This window comes from Ambystoma mexicanum, chromosome 6q (assembly GCF_040938575.1).
Source record: "Ambystoma mexicanum isolate Mex_15411 chromosome 6q, UKY_AmexF1_1, whole genome shotgun sequence".
Taxonomy (NCBI): Eukaryota; Metazoa; Chordata; class Amphibia; order Caudata; family Ambystomatidae; genus Ambystoma; species Ambystoma mexicanum.
This window is the reverse complement of record NC_090937.1, coordinates 183,689,821-183,710,025: the sequence shown is the minus strand read 5'-3', so window position 1 is coordinate 183,710,025 and position 20,205 is coordinate 183,689,821. Positions and strand designations below refer to the sequence as shown.

General features: G+C 47.9%; 1 protein-coding gene across 2 annotated transcripts in view; it reads right to left on the bottom strand.

The window, feature by feature from the left end:
- DNAJA1 (DnaJ heat shock protein family (Hsp40) member A1) overlaps positions 1–20,205 on the bottom strand; it is a 344,000-nt gene that overhangs the window by 180,800 nt on the left and 142,995 nt on the right. The window lies entirely within an intron of this gene.

Below are 20,205 nucleotides of genomic sequence, written 5' to 3'. Positions count from 1 at the left end.
TCCACTTCTGAATCTGCTCTGGTGGGTCTATACAATAGTGCTTTGTAAAGGTATGAACTGAACTCAAGTAGCTGCCTTGCAGATACAGTCGAAAGAACATTTTGCAATGAAGGCTACTGTGGACTTCGTGGAGTGACCCTACAAGACAAAAAGGTAAGGGTTTGTGCGCCAACTTGAATGTTAATAGGGTAACTCCGTATCAAAAATGGCTGCTGGACTGCCTTTGCGGAGGGCCTTCTCCCCGTTCATGTATAACATAACTGCTCTTCGAAAATAGAGTGTAAAGTCCATTCTCCCGACATTTGGAGGTTAGGAGAAAAAAGTGGGATATTCAATGCATTTGTTCACATGGAACTTGGAGTTGCAGGTAAACTACTCCATCCATTTCTCCAGCATTGGTATCTTTCATGGATTCACATGCTGTGAATATTCAGTCAAGCTGGGAATACTGTTACCTTTTTCCTATGGAAAAAGGTTAACACTTTTGTGCCCCCATCAAAGTCGTTGTGGGTGCTTTGGTCCCCACCAATAGGACGTTGAGTTTATAGCGCCGGCCAAGCACGCCTCCCTCAGATTTTAACCACTCCAGCTAAATGATTATCCCCTTAAAGAGGATGTTTGCCTGTATGGGTAAGTTGGAGGGCACACGTGAATCCATGAAAGATACCAACGCTGGAGAAGGGCATAGTTGCTTACCTGTAACTCCATTTCTCCAGCATTGGTATATTTCATGGTTTTACATGCTTCGAATATTCCGTCGTCAGGCTGGGAATCCTCGGTAAGTTATATAGACCTTTTCCATAGGAAAATTTCCGACACTTGTGTCCTATCTACATCGTTTTGGGCCGCGCACGTCGGCGCCACTAGGACGCAGAGGTATATATAGCCCCGCCCCCGCGGCTCCCTCCGATTTCGGCCCCCAAAGTAGTATTGGGGAAGAGTAGGGGGGGGATCTCTGGTTTGCATGCTCAGGGGAGGCAGGCGGGCGCATGTGAATCCATGAAGGATACCAATGCTGGAGAAATGGAGTTACAGGTAAGAAACTATATTCCCTTCTCCAGCATTGGATCTTTCATGGATTCATATGCTTAGAATAGATTGTATAGCAGTATCCCCCCAACATTGGAGGCGTGTATGCAAACCAACATCACAATGCATATTTACCATGGCAACACATTACATTATAGTATGTTGACAGTGAAAGACACGACACTTTAAAGCATAGTTGCTGAAGGATGTAACCCCCACTTGGGGCTTACCTTATTGGAACAGGTGACTAGTACTGCACGCCCCATCTGTGTAACTTCAGCATGTTGCTGTGCGAGACAGTAATGCCGGGTAAACGTGTGTGGTACCGACCAGGAAGCCGCCTGGCAGATATCCCCCAGCGGAATTCCGGACCACAGCGCCGACGATGTAGATCTCGTCGAATGGGCCCTTGGACGCTTTCCTAGCGGTTTTCCGGCCTTGGAATGACAATAAGAAATGGCCGAAGACACCCATCTGGATAGTCCTCGTTTGGAAATCGCTTTACCCTTAGCCGCAGGACCATAAGCTACGAAGAGGTGTCTCGTGTCTCTAAAGCTTTGAGTGCGATGGAGATAAAATTTTAAAGCTCTTTTCACGTCCAATGTATGGCGAGTCTTCTCCGCCACTGAAGACTGTTGGAAAAAATGTAGGCAACACTATAGAAGCGTGTTTATGGAACATGGAAGGCACTTTAGGTATGAAATGCGGGTTAGTGGCCAGCACAACTTTATTACTGAAAAACCTCAAATACGGAGGGTCGATCACTAGAGTTTCTATTTCTGACAGACGTCGAGCTCAAGTAATGGCCACCAGGAAAGCCAATTTCCAAGACAAAAATTTTAATGATGTCGACGACATTGGTTCAAAAGGTGGTTTCATCAGTACTGCCAGAACCAGGTTTAGACTCCAGATCGGAGGAAACTTCGTGGGAGGAAAGGTTCGAAACAACCCTTTACGGAAGTGTTTAACTAGGCGGTCAACAATGGAGTTGAATGTCTCTTACGAGTAAATCTCGAGATGGCAGCCAGATGCACCTTTATGGATGAAACAGATAAACCGTTTTTAGCCAGGAGCAACAAGTATGGTAGGAGCTGTTCTGGTGTGATCGTCAGCGGGACCAAACCTGGTTGACCTGCGCACCATATGCAGAACCTTTTCCATTTTTATGAATATGAAGCGTTCGTGGAAGGTGCCCTTGCAGCTTGCAAAATGCGACAGTCCGCTGGAATCGCTAACGAGCCAAACTCGGAGAAATCAGGAGCCAGGCCGTCAGACTGAGGCTGTCCGGGTCGTGATGCCAAACGACCCCTTTCTCCTGAGACAGAAGATTGGGGATCTTCTGGAACCTCTTTGGTTCTGCCGCTGAAAGGTGAAGTACATCGGAGAACCACACTTGTCTGGCCCAATACGGGGCCACCAGGATCACCCGACATGAATATCCGTGGATCCATTGCAGAGTCCGACGGATGAGAGGGAATGGGGGAAGGCATACAGAAACTTGGCCGTCCATGGGAAGGAGAACGCGTCCCCTAGCGAGTCTTGTTGTGGCCACCTGCTCGCATATTTTGAGGATTTCTTGTTGTGTCTCGTTGCAAAGAGATCGAGGACCGGATGACCCCATTTCGCGAAGACATGGTGCAGTTGTTGGTCGTTCAGTTCCCATTCGTGTAGACGATTCATCTCCCTGCTGAGAGCGTCTGCTTGCACATTTTTTATTCCTGGTAAGTGGAACGCCAACAGATGTATGTCGTGTTGGAGGGCACAATGCCAGATCTCATGGGCTTCCGTCGGCAGGATCCTGGAGCGAGTTCCTCCCTGCTTTCGTAGATGAAACATAGTTGTCGCGTTGTTTGTCATGATTCTCACCACTGAGCCCTTTATCTGTGGTAGAAAGGATTTCAGGGCCCAAGCAGCGCCCTCAACTCTAGCAGATTGATCTGAAGGGCGGATTCTTCCGATGACCAACGACCCTGAACCTGTAGGGACTCCAGATGAGCTCCCCACCCAGTTAGAGAAGCATCCGTCACCACTGTCCTCTGGAACGCAGGTTCCAGCAGGGGCATTCCCTTCGTCAGATGTATGGAAATTTACCATTGAAGAGCCTGCACGAGCTGGCCGTTGATGGTCAACTTGTCTGACCAGCGCCCTTGACTCTGCCCATCGATCTGCCAAGAATTCCTGAAGAGGCGGCAATTGCCGATCAAGGGTATGCAGGACGACATGGTCCCCAGCAAGGACATGTACCTTCGCACTGACACACTGGTGTCGACCTGCCATTCCGATGCCTTTTGTTGCAGTCTAAATCCTTTCGAGGGATGGCTTCACCAGCCCCGACTGTGTGGAACTCTGCCCCCAAAAAGACCAAGGTCCTTGACGGCTTTAATGAGGACTTGTCGAAGTTCACTGCGAAGCCCAAACGTTGTAGGAGGGACATGGTGGCATCTAGGCTTTGTGTCCTTTCCGGAGACAATCCCCTCACTAGCCAGTCGCCCAAATAAGGGTAGACATGGTGACCTTCCTTTAAGCAGGCTGCTATTGGAGCCAGACATTTGGTGAACGTCCTGGGGGACGATTTTAGTCCGAACGGGAGGACCCTTAATTGATAGTGGGTTCGTCCGACGAACCGCAGAAATCTTGTGTCGTCGACGCATCGGGAAATGGAAGTATGCGTCCTGAAGGTCTAGCGACGACAAATAATCTCCGTGTTGTATTGATCGGATCACCTCCTGGAGCGTAAGCATTTTGAATTTTAAATTCTTGAACAGTTTGTTGAGCGCTCGTAGATCCAGGATGGGAAGCCATTTTGCATTTGGTTTGACAACAAAGTAACGGGAGTACACTCCCTGTCCTTTTTCTGCCATCGGGACCAGTTCTATAGCCCCTTTCTGCAGCATAAGCGCCACCTCCTGCAGTAGTATTTGAAGGTGGGGCTGAGCCGAGAACACCGGTGGAATGTGTGGTGGCTTGTCCTAGAACTGTAGAGAATGGCCCAGATGAATCGTGTCCAAAACCCATTGGTCTGTTATGCGCTCCCACTCGTCGACGTGACGAGACACTCGGCTCCCCAGGACGTCCTGAAACATGTCATTGTTGGTTCTTGGCTTGTTTATCTTTCGTCGACGAAGGGTAGGCACCCCGCAGTCTGGAGGTTTGGTAATCTCTGCCTCTACGAGAAGACTGGGCCGCACGTGTGTAGCCTTGGGACGAGTAGGAGGGTCTGCTGAAATCTCGGTCTCTAGATGACCCAAACCGGGAGTTACCCGAAGCCCCTCTGAAAGGATGAAAGGAACGAAAATTCCTACGACTCTGGAGGGCTCCAAGTGACCGCGCCGTGTCAGTATCCTTTCATGCCCTTCAAGGCCTCATCAACTTTTTCACCAAACAGTTGTTCCCCTTCACACAGCATATCCAAGATTTTATATTGCACCTCCGGTCTGAACGTAGTGCACTTGAGCCAGGCTTGTCTTCGTAGTACCACGCCATTATTGATTTGCTGAAATCCAGACTCGGCTAAGTCAGCAATGTTTATAGCATGGTTGGAGGCCTCTTCTTCCCGTACTAGCAACATGGCGGACTTTCTATTTTCTTCGGGCAAATGCTCCAAGATAGGAGACAGCCGGTGCCACATTTCCCCGTCATACCTAGACATAATCGCCAAGGAGTTGGCTGCTTTAACTGTAGTCGCACCGACCGACAGCACCTTCTTGCCAAAAGCGGCTTGCCTCCTGGCTTCGTTGTCCGGCGGGGTCGTGCATTTATGTTGAGACCTGGCCTTTCTAGCCGCTGCCGCAGATACCACCGATTCCGGCAAAGGTTGAGACGTCAAGCACTTGGGAGTCGATTCCGGAGCCTTGAATTTCTCCTCCAAACGATCTTTTACTGCCGGTTCCCAGAACGGATGACGCATGGTCTTCAGGACCTCTTGCCAGACATGGTCTAAAATAGGGATGGCAAATATGGATTTCCTTCTCTTGCCCATATGATCAAAAAGAAAACAATCCTTTTTCTCCTGTTCAGGGACTAGGCCAAATTCAGCACACGCCTTACTCATCATGGCATGGAACGCTCCCACGTAGTCAGGTGGTGATGGCTGCGCCGGACTTCTCGGAGCTTCCATTTCTGCTTCAGAGTCCCATGTTGGGTCCCTTGAGGGGGATAGTGAGATGTCTGAACCCAACCCTTCGCGGTCTGAATCAGATTCCGGTAGTAGTTCTTGTGGGCGAGGGCGATCTTCCGCAGCTTGGGAAGCGGCAGTAATCCTGGTCGTCGAGCAAGGAGCCGGGCCCGGCTCGTCGACGAGTGGCGTAGACTGTAGCAGTGCCGGGGATGTAACAGCTTCTGTAGCGTATTTAGCACCTCCAAGGACAGAACCGCCTGGGGGTTCAGTAATGAGGTCGTAGGATGGTACCCCCACTTAAGAGCGTCACTGCACTGGTTGGTTGCAACCCCAGGTCGGTTGGGTGCACGACCAGGCCACGTTCGTCAGCCGACAAGATGGAAAAAGCTGCCTCTGGTTGCAGCAGGGCCTCAGGAGGAACGGGATCAAAAACCTCTGGTTGCCATCCCATAGACGGAACCACAATCAATGACGATATGCTTCCTACAGCCGCCGTCTGAATCGTGGGAGGAGTCGCCGATGACGCAGGTGTCAACGAGCGGGCCGTCGACGAAGCAAGTGGCGCAGGGCCTTGAGGTGTTTCCGCCGCTTTCGGGGCCGACTTGCTGGCCGAGGCCTCTCGACACAAGGTGGACTTATGACGGTCTCCTGAGGAGGATTTAGATGGTTCTTTTCTCTCCTTTTTAGACAAGGAAGGAGACGCCTTGTGTGAAGAGGGGGCCTTCTAATGTTTCTCCGAATGCTTCTCAGAGGGGCGTCTTTCAGCAGAACGCGCCTTCTTCGTCGGGGGTTCTGACTTACTTCTCGAGGCCGTGGAGCCCACCTCCGATGCCGGGTACGCACCCGCCCCGTCATTGAGCCAATCGACAAGGCCTCTTTCGGTCTTCGAGGGTCTTCTGGGAGAAGCCCTGACAGATTTCACATGTGTCCGCTGTGTGGTGAGGATGAAGACAGTAAATGCAGTCCATATGACCATCCCCTTCATACACCTTAAGACTGCATGTAGCACACGGATGAAACAACGCCTTTCCAGACATTTTTTCAAAAAAAATAAAAGTCGCAGAAGTAGAAAGTACAACCTAACCAAATAGATACGCGAGGTAATCCCACTACTTTGGAAGACGGTTGAAATCTGAGGGAGCCGTGGGGCGGGGCTATATATACCTCTACGTCCTAGGGGTGCCGACGTGCGCTGCCCAAAACGACGTAGATAGGACACAAAAGTGTCAGAATTTTTCCTATGGAAAATGTCTATATAACTTACCGAGGAATATTCTAAGCATGTGAATCCATGAAAGATCCAATGCTGGAGAAATGGAGTTAAGGGTAAGAAACTACTCCCTTCCACCAGCATTGGATCGTTCATGGATTCACATGTGAATAGATTGGATAAACCAGGCAAACACAGATTATATACTTTCAAATTCTCTGCGAGAAGAATACATACGCAAGTAGACCGGGGGGAGGAAGGGGGACCTGTAGGGCTTTCCTTACTGAAACAGCTGCTAAAAGGACTGCTCGTCCCCTCTGCACGTCCTCAGCGTGCCGATGTAAACAGTAGTGCATGGTAAATGTGTGGGGCACTGCCCATGTTGCCACCTGGCAAATGTCTGACGGGTACTCCAGCCAGACCAGAAAACCATAGAGGCAGCTGTGGCCCTTGTAGAGTTTGCTCCAAGCACAGTTTGCAACACCCTATTGGCCTGCAAGTAGCAGAAGGAGATTGTAGATGAAATCCACCTTGCAACGGGCCAAAGGCGACAAAAGCGATCTTGTCCGGTCTACATAAGATTTCAATGCCCTTTTCATGTCCAGAGAGTGTAGGGCTTTCTCCGCTGGTGAAGTGTTTTGAAAGAAAGAATGTAGGCACAGTTATGGTTGCATTTTTGTGAAACTCCGATGGAACTTATGTCTTTCGCGAATTGTAGATGGAGGGTCTACCACCAAAGCTTGTAGCTCAAAAAACACATCTAGAGGATGTAATGGCTACCAAGAAAGCCACCATCCATGTGAGACACCGGGGCTCATAACCCCCGCCAGGACCAGGCTCCGGGTCCATACAGGTGGAATCCTTTTCTTTGGAGGAAATGTACGAAAAAGCTCTTTCAAGTGCTTGATTAGTCGGTCACTGTAGCGAGTGGAAGACCTTTAGCTTGTAAATCTAGAAATTGCTGATAAGTAACTATAGAGATTGCTCGACCACCTTTTGCCAATTTTAGTAGGTAAGGAAGGCCCGGATTGGGTTTTAATGCAAGTAGATGCAGGTTGGGCTGTTGTGAACAGCATGTACAGAATCTTTTCCTTTTGTGGTTATATGAGACGTTAAAAGAAGGGGCCCTAGCAGCTGCTAGACTGTGCCGACAGTCTTGAGGGATGTTCAAATGGTCGAATTCAGCGTGGTGAGGAGCCACGCTGTTAAGAGAGCCTGGATCATGATGAAGAATCGTCCCTTTGTTCAGGGATAAAAGATTGGCATGAGATCCTATATGGATTGGATCGTCCGCTGCTACCTGCAGGAGGTCCAAGAACCAGGTCTGCCTGGGCCAGTACAGCACCACCAGGATTATTTTGCAGTGACCTTTGCGCATCATTTGTATAGTTTTCCTGATAGGGAAACTTATGCGAACACGCCTTTCCATGAGAATGAGAATGTGTCGCCTTTAGTCTGGCTGAGGGACCCGGCTTGCAAATTTCTTGCACTGCTTGTTGTCAGTGGCGAAAAGGTCTAGAGGGGGATGACCCCACATTGAGAATATCTTGGATATCCGAGGTTGTGCTGTTGCCATTCTGGTGACTGCAATGAATCCCTGCTGAGGGTGTGCTTTTTTTGTTCTGTATCCACGGCAGGTGTAAGATTTGAAGTAGAATATTGTGCTGGATGGCCCAATGCCAAATGGTCTGCGCTTCTTGGGACAGTGTGCCCACGTTCCACCTTGTTTCAGCAGATAGTGGTTGTGTTGTCCGTGACGACTGGAACCACCAAATTCTTGAATAGTGAGAGGAAGGATTATAGAGCCCCAATGTACCGCCCGCAGTTCCAGCACATTTACGTGGAGGATGAGTTCTTCGGGGTCCAAAGGCTTGGACTTGTCCAAATGAGCTCCCCATCCCGCCAGGGAAGCATCTGTCACTATCTTGAGATGGTAATTGGGTTGCACAAAGGGCATTCCTTTCGCGATGTTGCAGGTGTATGGCCACCGTTCTAGTATGCTTGATAGCGACCGAGTGATGTAACTATCTGACCAGGAACCCCAAATTTGGGACTATCTGGAGGCCAGAAACCTTTGCACTTGCCGGTTGTGCAGCCTGCGGAGAGGAAATAGGGATGCAGGTCCCTGGGAGAGCCATGTATGCATGGACTGACTAGCTGGTTTGGAGTGAAAGTTCACTAAGATTATCAATTTTTTCATCCTGACGGTTGAGGGTCTGTGAGGAAATGAGTGCCCAAGAACTACATTTTTGGAGGCAACTGCAAGATTGTTTAATATATTGCAAATCCCAATTGTTGGAGCAGAGTGAACCTCGAACCAACCAGTCGTCCAAGTATGGGTAGACGTGGTGGCCCTGTTTTCAGAGGACGGCTGCTACTGGTGCCAGGCACTTAGTGAACATCCTGGGTGCAGATTGCAGGCTAAATGGTAGTACCCAAACTGGTAATGGCTTTCGCCAACCACAAATCTGAGGTACTTTCAGTGCCTTGGGTGTATTGGCACATGGAAGTATGCATCCCTGAGATCCAACGCCGCTAGATATTCGTGAGGTGGTACAGCCTTTACTTCCACCTGGAGTGTTACCATATTAAACTTCTGCTTTTTGAGGTTTTTGTTCTGCCTTCGCAAGTCCTTGATAGGCCGCCACTTCCAGTCTGGTTTTTTGATTAAGTTCCTGGAGTATACTCCCTTCCTCTTGCCTAAGGAAGAACTTTCGATGGCTTTTTTTAGCATTTGATGTCCTGCCTCCTTTAAAACCTGAAAGTGCGTAGGGAGATGGCTTTAAGGGAGGTATCAGATTTGTGTGTGTTCGAACTCAGTGACCATACTGGATTGCATCTAGAACCCAGCTGCCTTTTCATGGTTCACCACAAAAAGGATAAACTCAAGGCATCCAGGGGACAAATGAGTAGGGTAATTAACACACAAAGGGGAGTCCCCTAAATGAACCACTTTGTGATGTTCAAGCTCTATGAACTATTATGCTAAGGTCAAGCCACAGTAAATATACTTCTAATTTAGTCTTAGTCCATCAGACTGCACACATTTGGATAAAACAAAAAAAAAAAAAAAATAAGTATTCAGTAGGCCATGGGTCCAACCACAAAGCATGAAATCTGTTTTTGATTATACAGATAAAACATACAAAATGAGACAAAGTCCATGAATTCACTCTTCACACCTATAACTGAAGCCCAACATTAACTGTTAATAAAACCACTGGTAGGAAGATGTGGGGTAGGATGAGAGCCATGGCCCTGGTCCTGCTGCGCCCAGTCTTCAACAGAATCTTAGTCGCCCTCCTCGGAGCCCTTGCCATAGGGCGCGGCTCAGACGTTCCCCTAGTCGCCATCATGGATGGTCTGAAGGTAGCCAAACTCTTCCTCGGAGGAGATACCTGTGCCCTGGAGGACCTCCTCCCCCTTCCTTCGCGTCCAGCCGGGATGTTGTCTGGGAAATGACCAGCTGCCTCTCAGGGGGTTTTCTTAATGGGCCGGAATGAAGACTCCCTCCTGGCAGGGACACTTGCCTTCAGAAGGGCGCCCCTTCGAAAGGGATGCCACCACCTCGATAGAAGCTGGAGCCTTTGTTGGGTGTACTTGGTCCTTCACCGTAAGGACTGGCTCCTTGCCCCGCTTGTCCTTTGTGGCAGTCCCGGACGCCTTGTCCCGCTTGGCCTCCTGGGGTGATGGGTCAGTCTCAGTCCCCCCCCCCCCCCCATGTACTTTTCCTTGGCTGTCTCCGGACCCACCTTGAGCTTGACCGGATGGTCCAACTTCCTCTTGGACGAGGATCCTGAGCATTGACTGGCGATTGAAGTAGCCGCAAATGTTGGACGTGCCATGGCCGCTGAGGAGCCGGTCACAACGGCGCTCCTGACTGTATCGGACTTGTGATGCATGGCCTTTTATTGGACCTCTGTGGGAGAGGCGCCCTCAAAGGAGTTACAAGCCTGCTTTTCCCGGACCTGGGAGAGGCATGCCCCTGGGACGCACCCGGGGCAGAGGCCTTGGCCTACAGCCATTCTTCCAGTTGATTGAGCCGATCCTTCATTGTGTGCTTGGAGCGCTGGTGGCAAAATGCACAATCCTCCTACTTGTGCATTGGTTGCAGGCAGTAGAGGCACTGGGAATGCTTATCGTCCATATACACATTCTGCAAACCAGTCAGTACAAAGCTTGACGGAGGGGAAGCCTTCTCATCCGCCATGATCCATGCAGTGTAGGCCTTGAAGAATCTTCTGGAACCCACATTAAGAAACTCAATGAAATTTGCCCTGGAGGGGCACTGAAGAATCAGAAAAACTGGTACCTGTTGGTCAGAAGGTTGATCGATGGAGCACAGGGGCTTGATTTTACAAAAAAGAGAAATCAAAAGAGAAATCTCTTCTAAAAAGCGAAAAACGCAGTAAAAGCTCGAGAGCTAAGCACGAGGACTCCCAAAACTTGAACGTGCAGTAAAAATCTGAAGATGGCTGGCAGAGGGCAGTCACTGGCTGGGGGCAGTATGACCCAGAGCTCAGTGATTGGTTGTTAGGAGAAAGACAGTTCAGAAATGAAAGTGATTTCTTTTTTTTTTTTTAACCAAGGATTCCCAGCCTGACGGGGAATATTCTTTTGAATCCATGCCAGACCCCATTCTTGAGAACAGACCCTCTCGCTCGGGAGGCTAGCCTTTGCTCCATCCCAAATCTACTTCCCAAGATTCTTCAAGGAACAGTTATGGGTTGGGTTTTTGATGCTCAGGGACTGGGGAATTTTTTTTTTTTTTTTTTTTTTAAATCGGCTCTAAATAGATAAAATATGAGCCTTGCGCTCCTACGCCATTTTGCCTTAGGTTTTCTAAAACCCGGTTTAATAGATCGGCTTGCTATTTCACCGCCAACTTAATTGCTCAAATTGTCCGGAAAGAACGCCATTTACTAAAATTGGTGGTGTATGAACTGACTTTAGCGCAGGAACAGCGTTGTCCGACTTTCAATCCCGTCTCCCAGTCACAAAATGGGAACATCTCGTCACTTAAGCCTAAAACTCAAGCTGGCCTTAAAGCGGCTTCAGTCGAGGACTGGTCCTGGTTGGAAACAGCTGTACAAATGTTCACAAAAATAAAAACTTAGCAAAAAAACTAGGATTTTTATCATGAAACGTTTGTGGCTTTAATAACCTGCGCAGAGACATATATGCGCAATATGGGAATATAGTCCCGATTCAGGAGTCCATGGCCATTAACCCAATAGCATTGAAAGGTTTTCACACATACTGCAAGATGGCAACAAAAGATGCAAAGGGTCACTGTGGGGGGCTTGGCGATTGCCATAGACTTAAAATTAAACTGCAGCCATCAGCAGATGATTACCTCCACACCTGACCTGTTGGCAATAAGTCTTACATTGACAGGTAGTGGAGGAGTTTTTTTAATTATGAATGTGTACTTGTGCAGTGGGAGATAACTGAGGGCCAGCAACTTTTCAATCTCCCCCTGAATGTTTCCCAGTAGAAAACACGTCCCCCAGGCTCTTTGCTGGTGGAATTTCTGGCATTTGGAATGTGTTGCTGCAAACAGCTCAATCTGTCATGCCCCACTTGAGGAAAAGACAGTCCACTTGATCCGGTCAAAGTTCCCATTCGTGGCAAGAGCGCAGTTCTCTGCTGAAGGAGTCGATGGTGTTCGACTCCCGCCAGGTGAAAGGGGATGAAGTACATCTTTTGGGCAACGGCCCAGTGCCACAAATCCTGCGCCTCTGGAGAGCGCTGGGGATTTGGAGCCCCCTGCTTCCTGAGGTGAAACATAGTGCTGGTGTTGGCTGAAGACTCACCACTGGCCTTCAGTGACATGGAGACAGAAGCACCCTTCAGACAGTCTCCTTGTATGAAGGCTCTGAAAACCTGTTCGCCTGCAATGTTGGAGCGCAACCCCCACCATCTTATCGTTCGACAGAACTCTGTCGAGAGCAATCTTGTCTGCGAGGCTTACGGTTACTTGGATCCAGGAATTCCTGAAGGGGTCGCATCTGCAACCTGCAGAGCCGGATCAGGTACATGTACAGCATGCAGAGTAGTGACTTGATGGTCCGTACCAAGGCGCTCTTCATTGCCAACAGCCGTTGCTCCTTGCCCAGTAGAGCTGCTATGCTCTGAGCGAGCTGCCAGGCAAGACACTGGGTTGAGCCTGACCTCCAGGAACAGCATGTTCTGCGATGCTATCAAGCAGGACTTTGGATAATTGACAGAAAACCCCAGATACGTCAGCAGCTGGATGGTCCTCACCCTGTGTTACCGGCTACTTCCCTTGACCGGATGAGCCAGTAGAGGTACACCTGTATCCCCGCAGATGGGACACCACTGGTGCCAGGCACATCATACTCACCCTGGGCCCCGAATTCAGTCAGAAGGGGAGGGTCTGGAATTGGTAGTACAGTAACTTCCTTCCAATGCTTCTCGTGAATGGGGACGTGGAAGTATGCATCCTCCAGATCCAGAGACATCAAGAAGTCTCCCTTCCTCCAGTTGGCCAAGTACGTGCTGCAACATGACCATCCTGAATTTAGAGACTGGAGGTATTTTTTGAGACGCCACAGGTTTAGAATGGGCCTCCAGCACCCGGTCTTTACCAAGAAGTATCTGCAATAGACTCAGGAGCCCCATGGTCGCTTTGGAACCAGCTCTAACACCCCTTTTCTAATCAGGGCCCTTACTTCCTGCAGGAACTGAGGGATTATTATTTTATTTATGTGCTGCCCCTGCCGGGCCACCGGTGGTATCCAGACACTTTTGCTGGAACTCTAGGATAGGTCCGTGGCAAGAACATCCAGCACCCATCGGTCGGTGGAGATCTTCCACTCGCTGACTCCCACCGGGGTGCATGGGTGGGGGACCCGACACCCCAGCCGGTTCAATCTTGCGTCGGGGACTTTGTGCCACCTTGGAAGAGACCTCTGCCACCTCCACCAAAAACATTGGAGCAAAAATTTAACGTTTTAAAGTTACAAAAAAAAGCATGGAAATGCTACTTTTTACATGTAAAAGTGCATTTCCATTGAAACCAGTCCATGTATTTTGATGGACTGGTTTAGATGGAATTACACTTTCACATGTAAAATATTGGTTGTCAATGCTTTGGCAGACGATGGTTTGTATTAGATGCTTTAGTATGTCAACGGTTTATTTTCAATGGCATCACTATAAACCACGGCCCATACAGTATGGCGGGATGGGACGTATGCGTATTGAGTGTTATACAACATTTCTGGATGTAATGTTGCTAATTTTTCTATATTTTATTGTAATTTTTAGTTTACAAAAAAACAAACTTATTACATGAATACGTGAATCCTACACTTATTGACCCTTCATACTAGTTAATTGTGTTCTCTAACCAAAACATCGGTTTTCTGGCAGTACAGAGTCCATAAAGTTGATTACTGCACAAGTCAGCCGTGTGTTCCAGTAATTAGGTAGCTCCACCACTCGTTATTTATTGGCGCAAAGGCTGCAAGATGCGACCATTGGGCTGTAATAGCTGTGCATTCAATTATCAGGTGTTTAGCTGCATGGTCTGTCTGAAGTTTATGGATCGCGCCTCAACATTAATATTGCTTTGGTCTTATAAAGCAAGAAGCACAATCTCAAATTGGGTATGGTGGTATCGCAAGGGGAATTTGCACAAGTACTTGGGGGTTTCATTAAGTCCATGCAACGAGGTTCCCAGGTCTTGTGTAGATGTAAACTTTCGCTTTTCATTGTTCTGTATCCAATTCCAACGTCTCAATTTTATTTTAGCTCTGTGGCATTTTTATTACGAGTTTGTCAGTCAGACCGGCACATCGCATTGTCGCAAGAAGTTTTTGTTCCCACTTGTTTATTAGATCAGACGTGTGAGAGTTGACTTTTTTTGTAAGATTTCGTTAAGGGCCTGCTACTGGAACCATTCTCATTTTACGCCATGCTGAAATTGATTTCCACAGAACTGTGCCATATAGTGAATCTATGCCCAGTTGGTAAAGAATCACTGTTATTGAAAGGTTCTGTGGCAGGCACAAGACTTCACGCCAGAATTTGCCTTCAAGTTTACACCAAATATCAGCAGGTATGTTCCATCCCCCTTCGCTGCCAAACGTTATGGAAGGTACAACTTTTTGCAAGAAGGAGAATAGTTTTTAACGTGAATTTGCCATATGCAGCATGAAGTTTGAGTGCTTGCACAGCAACCATTGTTATTCGCGTTAGCAGATCTTGAGTCCATTTCCATTCATGTATTGAGACCTTAAATTCAACTACTAGATAAAAAATGGAATTTGTAGCATCTAGTTTTTCATGGTTTAAATACCAGCTGAAGTTTTTTTGCTTGATGTTCGTCCGCTGACAGTCGACATGATCTTTGATTTGTGTGTTTATTAGGTCATTTTTGTTGCAGTACATTTGTAACCCAATATTTGTGTAGTGTCCAACAGGGCGATATCAGCGTATGTGACCCAAGTAACATGATGATTGTTTATCTTTTTGGGGGGGGGGGGGGGGGGGGGGGATTTCCTCAGTTCGGTTAAAGCAATGGGGAGGTCCGATATAAAAAGTTTAAACAATAGTGCTGCCAATGGGCAGCCTTGTTTGACTCCCCTCTGTGTGTAAACTACATCGAGAAGATCACCTTTTGAGTTCAATCTTACACGAAAGGAGGCATTGGAATGTAATGCCATAATGGGCTGCAAATCTCCAGAGGACATGCCCATGAAAGTAGTTCTCCCCATAGTTTCTGCCGGTTGATATCAGAAGCCTGTTTCAGGTCTATGAAGGCAAGAAACATTTTTGCTCATCTTGGATTAAAGTTTGATGGTATTTAGAATAATCAAATTTAACTCGACACGGACTCCTTTAGTAAAGCCCGTTTGGCGCTGGTCAAATCACCTTTGCATGCTCGGCCTAGAGCGCTAGTTTCTTTTGAAGGAAAGCAGCGAACACCTTTCCTATTGTGTCAAGGAGTGTAAATGGACGATAATTTGTCGGATTGTTACGGTCGCCTCTTTTGAATATGGGCACGACTATTGCCCTTCCCCAAGACTCAGGTAGGGTCTTGCTGGCTGCGATCCTCTCGAACAATGTGGCAATGAACTTTGGCCATAAGGAACTATTTGTTTTCAACATTAAGTTGGAAATGCCGTCTGGACCGGCCGCTCTAGAGTAGTTTAGTTTTTGAATTGCACATTCTATATCCTCCAGAGTTTCCACAATGTGCCAACTGCAATTTCCTTCAGTGTCGGGTGTTGGACATGACACTAAATCGAATATGGCTGTGTAGTGGGAAACCCATTTAGCATCGTTTACACCATTTGCCATGTCATATGCTGTTTTTACTGAGCCAATATCGATTTCCCATAGCAATCTAGTGTCTTTCCGCATGAGGAGCTGTAACATTTCAGCTTGCTCCTGGTCGAGCATGATGTTAAATGCCTTGAGCCAATATCGGTATTGATGTTATTTTATTTGAATGGCGCAATTCTTGCCTTTGCCCCTTTTTATCTTCATTAGGTCATTGCGCATTTGTCTTTTCTTGGAAAAGGATTCCACTAAAGGAATGTCTGTTGGATATTTGATTGATCTTTTCGATTTGTTCTCTCAATTCTGAACTGCATCATAAAAGGGCTATAATTTATGTTTGATTCCAAAGTTGAGGTTGTCTTGTATTTTTCAGTGAACGTGTTCAGTTTGGCGTTCTCAACCTTGATCCTGAATAGTTTGGGGGTTATAGATCCTGTATATTTGACATCGGAGCTCGGCTTCTCTATCTCATACCAAGTCAACAGTAGTGCATCATGGTCACTGTTTTTACTGTTGTCAGGTGTGTGATTTTACTTTTTAGATTTGACACCCAAATGTAGTCCAGGGTCTTTGAGCTGGTGCCACGATTCCATGTGGGTGCAGCGGGGATGTCTCCATTAGTACATCCATTTAACATGATGCAGTCTCTTATCGTCATCTCCTTCATCCATCGGACAACTGTTGGTTGGGTGCTTTTTGGACTGTTTTACAGGATGATTTCCACTCCTTGAACCTAGAATAATTCCAAGTCGCCACATATGATAATTGCAGGATCAACAAAGGAGATTAGGCACTCAATTAATGCAGTGACAGCTGTTTGTTTTGGGAGATCGCTGGATTCCAATAGACTATTATTAGCAAGTGACGCCCGGGACTGTCATTGGTCTTGGGGAGTTGTAACGTGGTTGCTTGGGTGCACAAGTTCGGATTTACAGCCTTTACAATAGTCCAGTTGAAGTTGTTTTTGATCATCGTAATTAATCTGGCAAATGGGCGACCAAGCCTGTTCTTTCCAGCAGCATTGAACAAAATTGTATATCTGTCACTTGCTGGTTTTTCCCGAATCCAGGTTTCTTGTAAGCATAAAATTGTGCATTGATCTAATTTTGGCCATTTTTCTTTGAATAAGTGAGCAAAACCCTCTTGTGTTCCAAGATGCCAAACAGTAGGTAGGGGTCTTTTCTCTGATCCTAGTGGTCACATATCTTATGCACAGACATATCTGACATAGACAGGATGACAGTGGAGGGTCCCATTGCGGGCCAAGATTCTGTCATTGGGAACCTCCTAGGCAACAAGGCTCTGGGGCCCGAAGCCAAACACATTTTATATAACATTCTAGTCCCAGCTAGTCCCTCTCACCCTGCTGAAAAAAATCTTCAACGCCTTTGGGGTGAGTTGCAGGTACGATGGGGGGCGGGGGAAGAGTCCAGAACTTTATTTTGAAAACCGGGGAAAGATTCTGAAGATTGTAACTCATGCAGACCTATATCATTGTTTAACAGGGACTCGAAAATCTTCACTAAGATTTTGGGCCAATAAAATCAAGGATTTTTGTCTTTGGTCCCATGCTTTTAAAGGTGGTGTTTGGCAACGTTGCGGATTCCTCCACATGGTTAAGGGTAAACAGATCCTATACAGGGACAATAAAGATCAGACGGGGGAACCAGACAGGGATGCCCTCTGTCTCCGTTGTTTGCCCTAGCCATGGAGCCTTTTGCCCAAAGGGAGTGATCACAACATCACAGGATCAGGCTTTATGTATATTTGACCGACCCGGAGCACTGTCGGCCTCTAGCAATGCGGCACCCATTCCTGGTTTTGTAATAATTATGGGAAGTCTGTGGCAATGGGAAATGGGGTTCCCGCAAGAGCTGCTGCAGAATCAACCTCTCCTTGCAACTCAATTATACTGTATAAGGTGAACTTTACGGGCTTATTGAAGGACTGAGGATGATCTGGAGTACTGGGAGCATCTCCTGGCTAGGTAGACTAGCAGCAGTCAAGATGTCCGCTATCCCTCGGTTGTACGCATTCATGCCCTACCCGAGAGAATCCCTGCAAAACTGATCCCCCAGCTGTAGGAGAAGGTACTGAAGTTTATTTAGGGAGAGTGAGCAGTAGTTTGCGGTCCCCCTGGCAGGAAGTTCTGGGTTCCCTCACAAAAGACACTTGGTAGCTGCTCCGGTGAACTTCTTTTGACCGGGGATGTGTGCGCAGGATAAAATAGGTTTATCTGCAGCAGGAGGTTACGTCAATCCCCCTGGATGGCATGCCATTTCACAGAGTTCGGGTGGAAGGGGGCAAGCACCTCCACACTACCAAAACGTTGCTTGTGTATTGGGCTATGGGAGGCCGTATGCTGAAGATCCCACTAGGGCTGGTAATATGCAGCATGGGATGTCTCTTGGAGGCTTATGTTTACTGGCACAGAACCATTGACTTGAGGCATGTAAAGATTCAGTCGCCCAAATGAGGGAAAGGTATCCATTACGTCTAACTCGGGCACTGAATCACTAATAATGACGTTCGACTCGGGGGGGGGGGGGGGGGGGACAAGGGTACCGACGGGGATAGAGCCGAGCCTACCCTTACAGAAGGTCTGTCCAGTAGGCGCACTGCCAACTGCTTTCGATTGCTGGGCCTGGACATCGGATACACTACATGCAACAAAAAAAAAAGGGGGGGGAAGGGAGTAGGACATCCACGTGCACTCGTATTTGGGAGAAAACTCATAAGGCATCCTGCTGTTCGTGTCTAAAGGAATGCAATTATAGAATCCTATGCATATTGTATATAGGCACGATATAAACTATATCCTATGTGTTTTAAAGCGCTTCAAGGGAGGGACCAAGGGAAAATACAATTACATTCTTAGAGGCCATGAACAGTAAGGATGTGTCATGATCTCTGCTTCCAAAAGGTCAGGGTTTTCCCAACTCCCTTGGAAGCAGATCCATAGTGCCAACCAGTCCTAATTGGGACCTTTTGGACCCAGTCCTGGCGCCAGAGGCACCAGGCTCATAAATATGCCCAGTCCCAGCGCTGGAAGCGCCGGGCTCATAATGCTTGGGTGGACTTACCTGCAGCAGACCATGCTGCTTACTTGCCTGCCAGTTGAGCCTCTGATCCTCTTCTGTTTGGAACTACTTTTCCTGTTGGGTGGGGCAGGAGCCACTCCCTAAGTTCAGAACACTGGAACTCTTCTGGAAAGCAGGAATTCTTTTCTTACCTAGGCGTGGCTGTGGAAGGAGATACCTAAGCACTACAGGAGGCTATTTAAACCACACCCGATGGATGAATCTTGCTTTGCGTTATTCTGCATCCTCTGCAGCAGAACGCTCATCGTGTCTTCTGCATCTGATCCTGGGCCTAAGGAAAAAGGCTTACCATCCTGAATCCAGTCTTCAGCAACACCTATAAAGACAAGAAAGAACAGGTTAGCATTACGGTCTTCAGTGACAGCTCTTCACTTACCTGGTCCATCGGCTGTCACCAACGCCTCGCGCTGCATTCCGACATCTGAAAGAAAAAGGCTTACCTACTCTTCGTGCGCTCCGGAGGTCTTCACACTGCATTCCGGCATCTGAAAGACAAAAGCTTACCAACTCTTCGCACGCTCCGGAGGCCTTCGGCGCTGCATCCCGCATCTGAAAGACAAAACAAGGTGCGTTTAAAGACATTGGGGAACTTTAATACTCACGTGCCATTACTCCTTTCCACATCTAACCCAGTGGGTATTCCGGCACCCTGCAGCCGCTCCGAACTTGTACCTGCAAAATAAAAAGACAGTTAGAGCGCATCGTGAAGCAGGCAACAAGCGCTTACTTACGTGCTTCCAGGCGCTTCTATTCATCACACGGGCTCCATCTTCAACTCACTTCAGCCCGTCATCCACCATCGCCGGAACCCTGCAAAACAAGAGACATCATTACTAAAGACTTTAAAGACATTAGAATTACTCGAAACTTACCGTTCGGGCAGTAAACGACGGACAGCAGTCCTCTGAAGTCAAGAGGCCTGCGCTACCTATCCAGTGAAGAAACTGGTTACAGCACCCTGCCCCGAGGCAGATGGAGAGCACGGCGTTCACTTACCTAAGGTGAGAGCGTGAACCTTCGGGGTTCTACAGGAGAAGAGAAAGGGAAGAAGAGAGACATTCAATAACCCAGTTCATTAATCCCATATTTTCTATCTGCAGACATCTTACCCTTCGAGTCAGACATACAGTGCACAGAGGTCCAGCCCAAAGAGCCAGCCGTGTGTTACACATCACCTTTGGAGATACGCTATATGCCCAGTCAAGACCGGCGCCTCTACGGGAATCAGGTGAGCATTACAGGATGTGAAATTAACTAGCGTACTCGGCCTGACGACATTTCAGATAAGCTAAGACAGATGAGGGGGGGGGGGAGGGGCAGTCGGAAGGAAATGGAAAAAGACAGGCGACTACTGTACTAGGCCTGACATTTCTGGTAGAGCCGGAGAAAAAACAAAAAACTGAAGGAAAGGGGTGCAGAAAGGGAGGAACAGAACA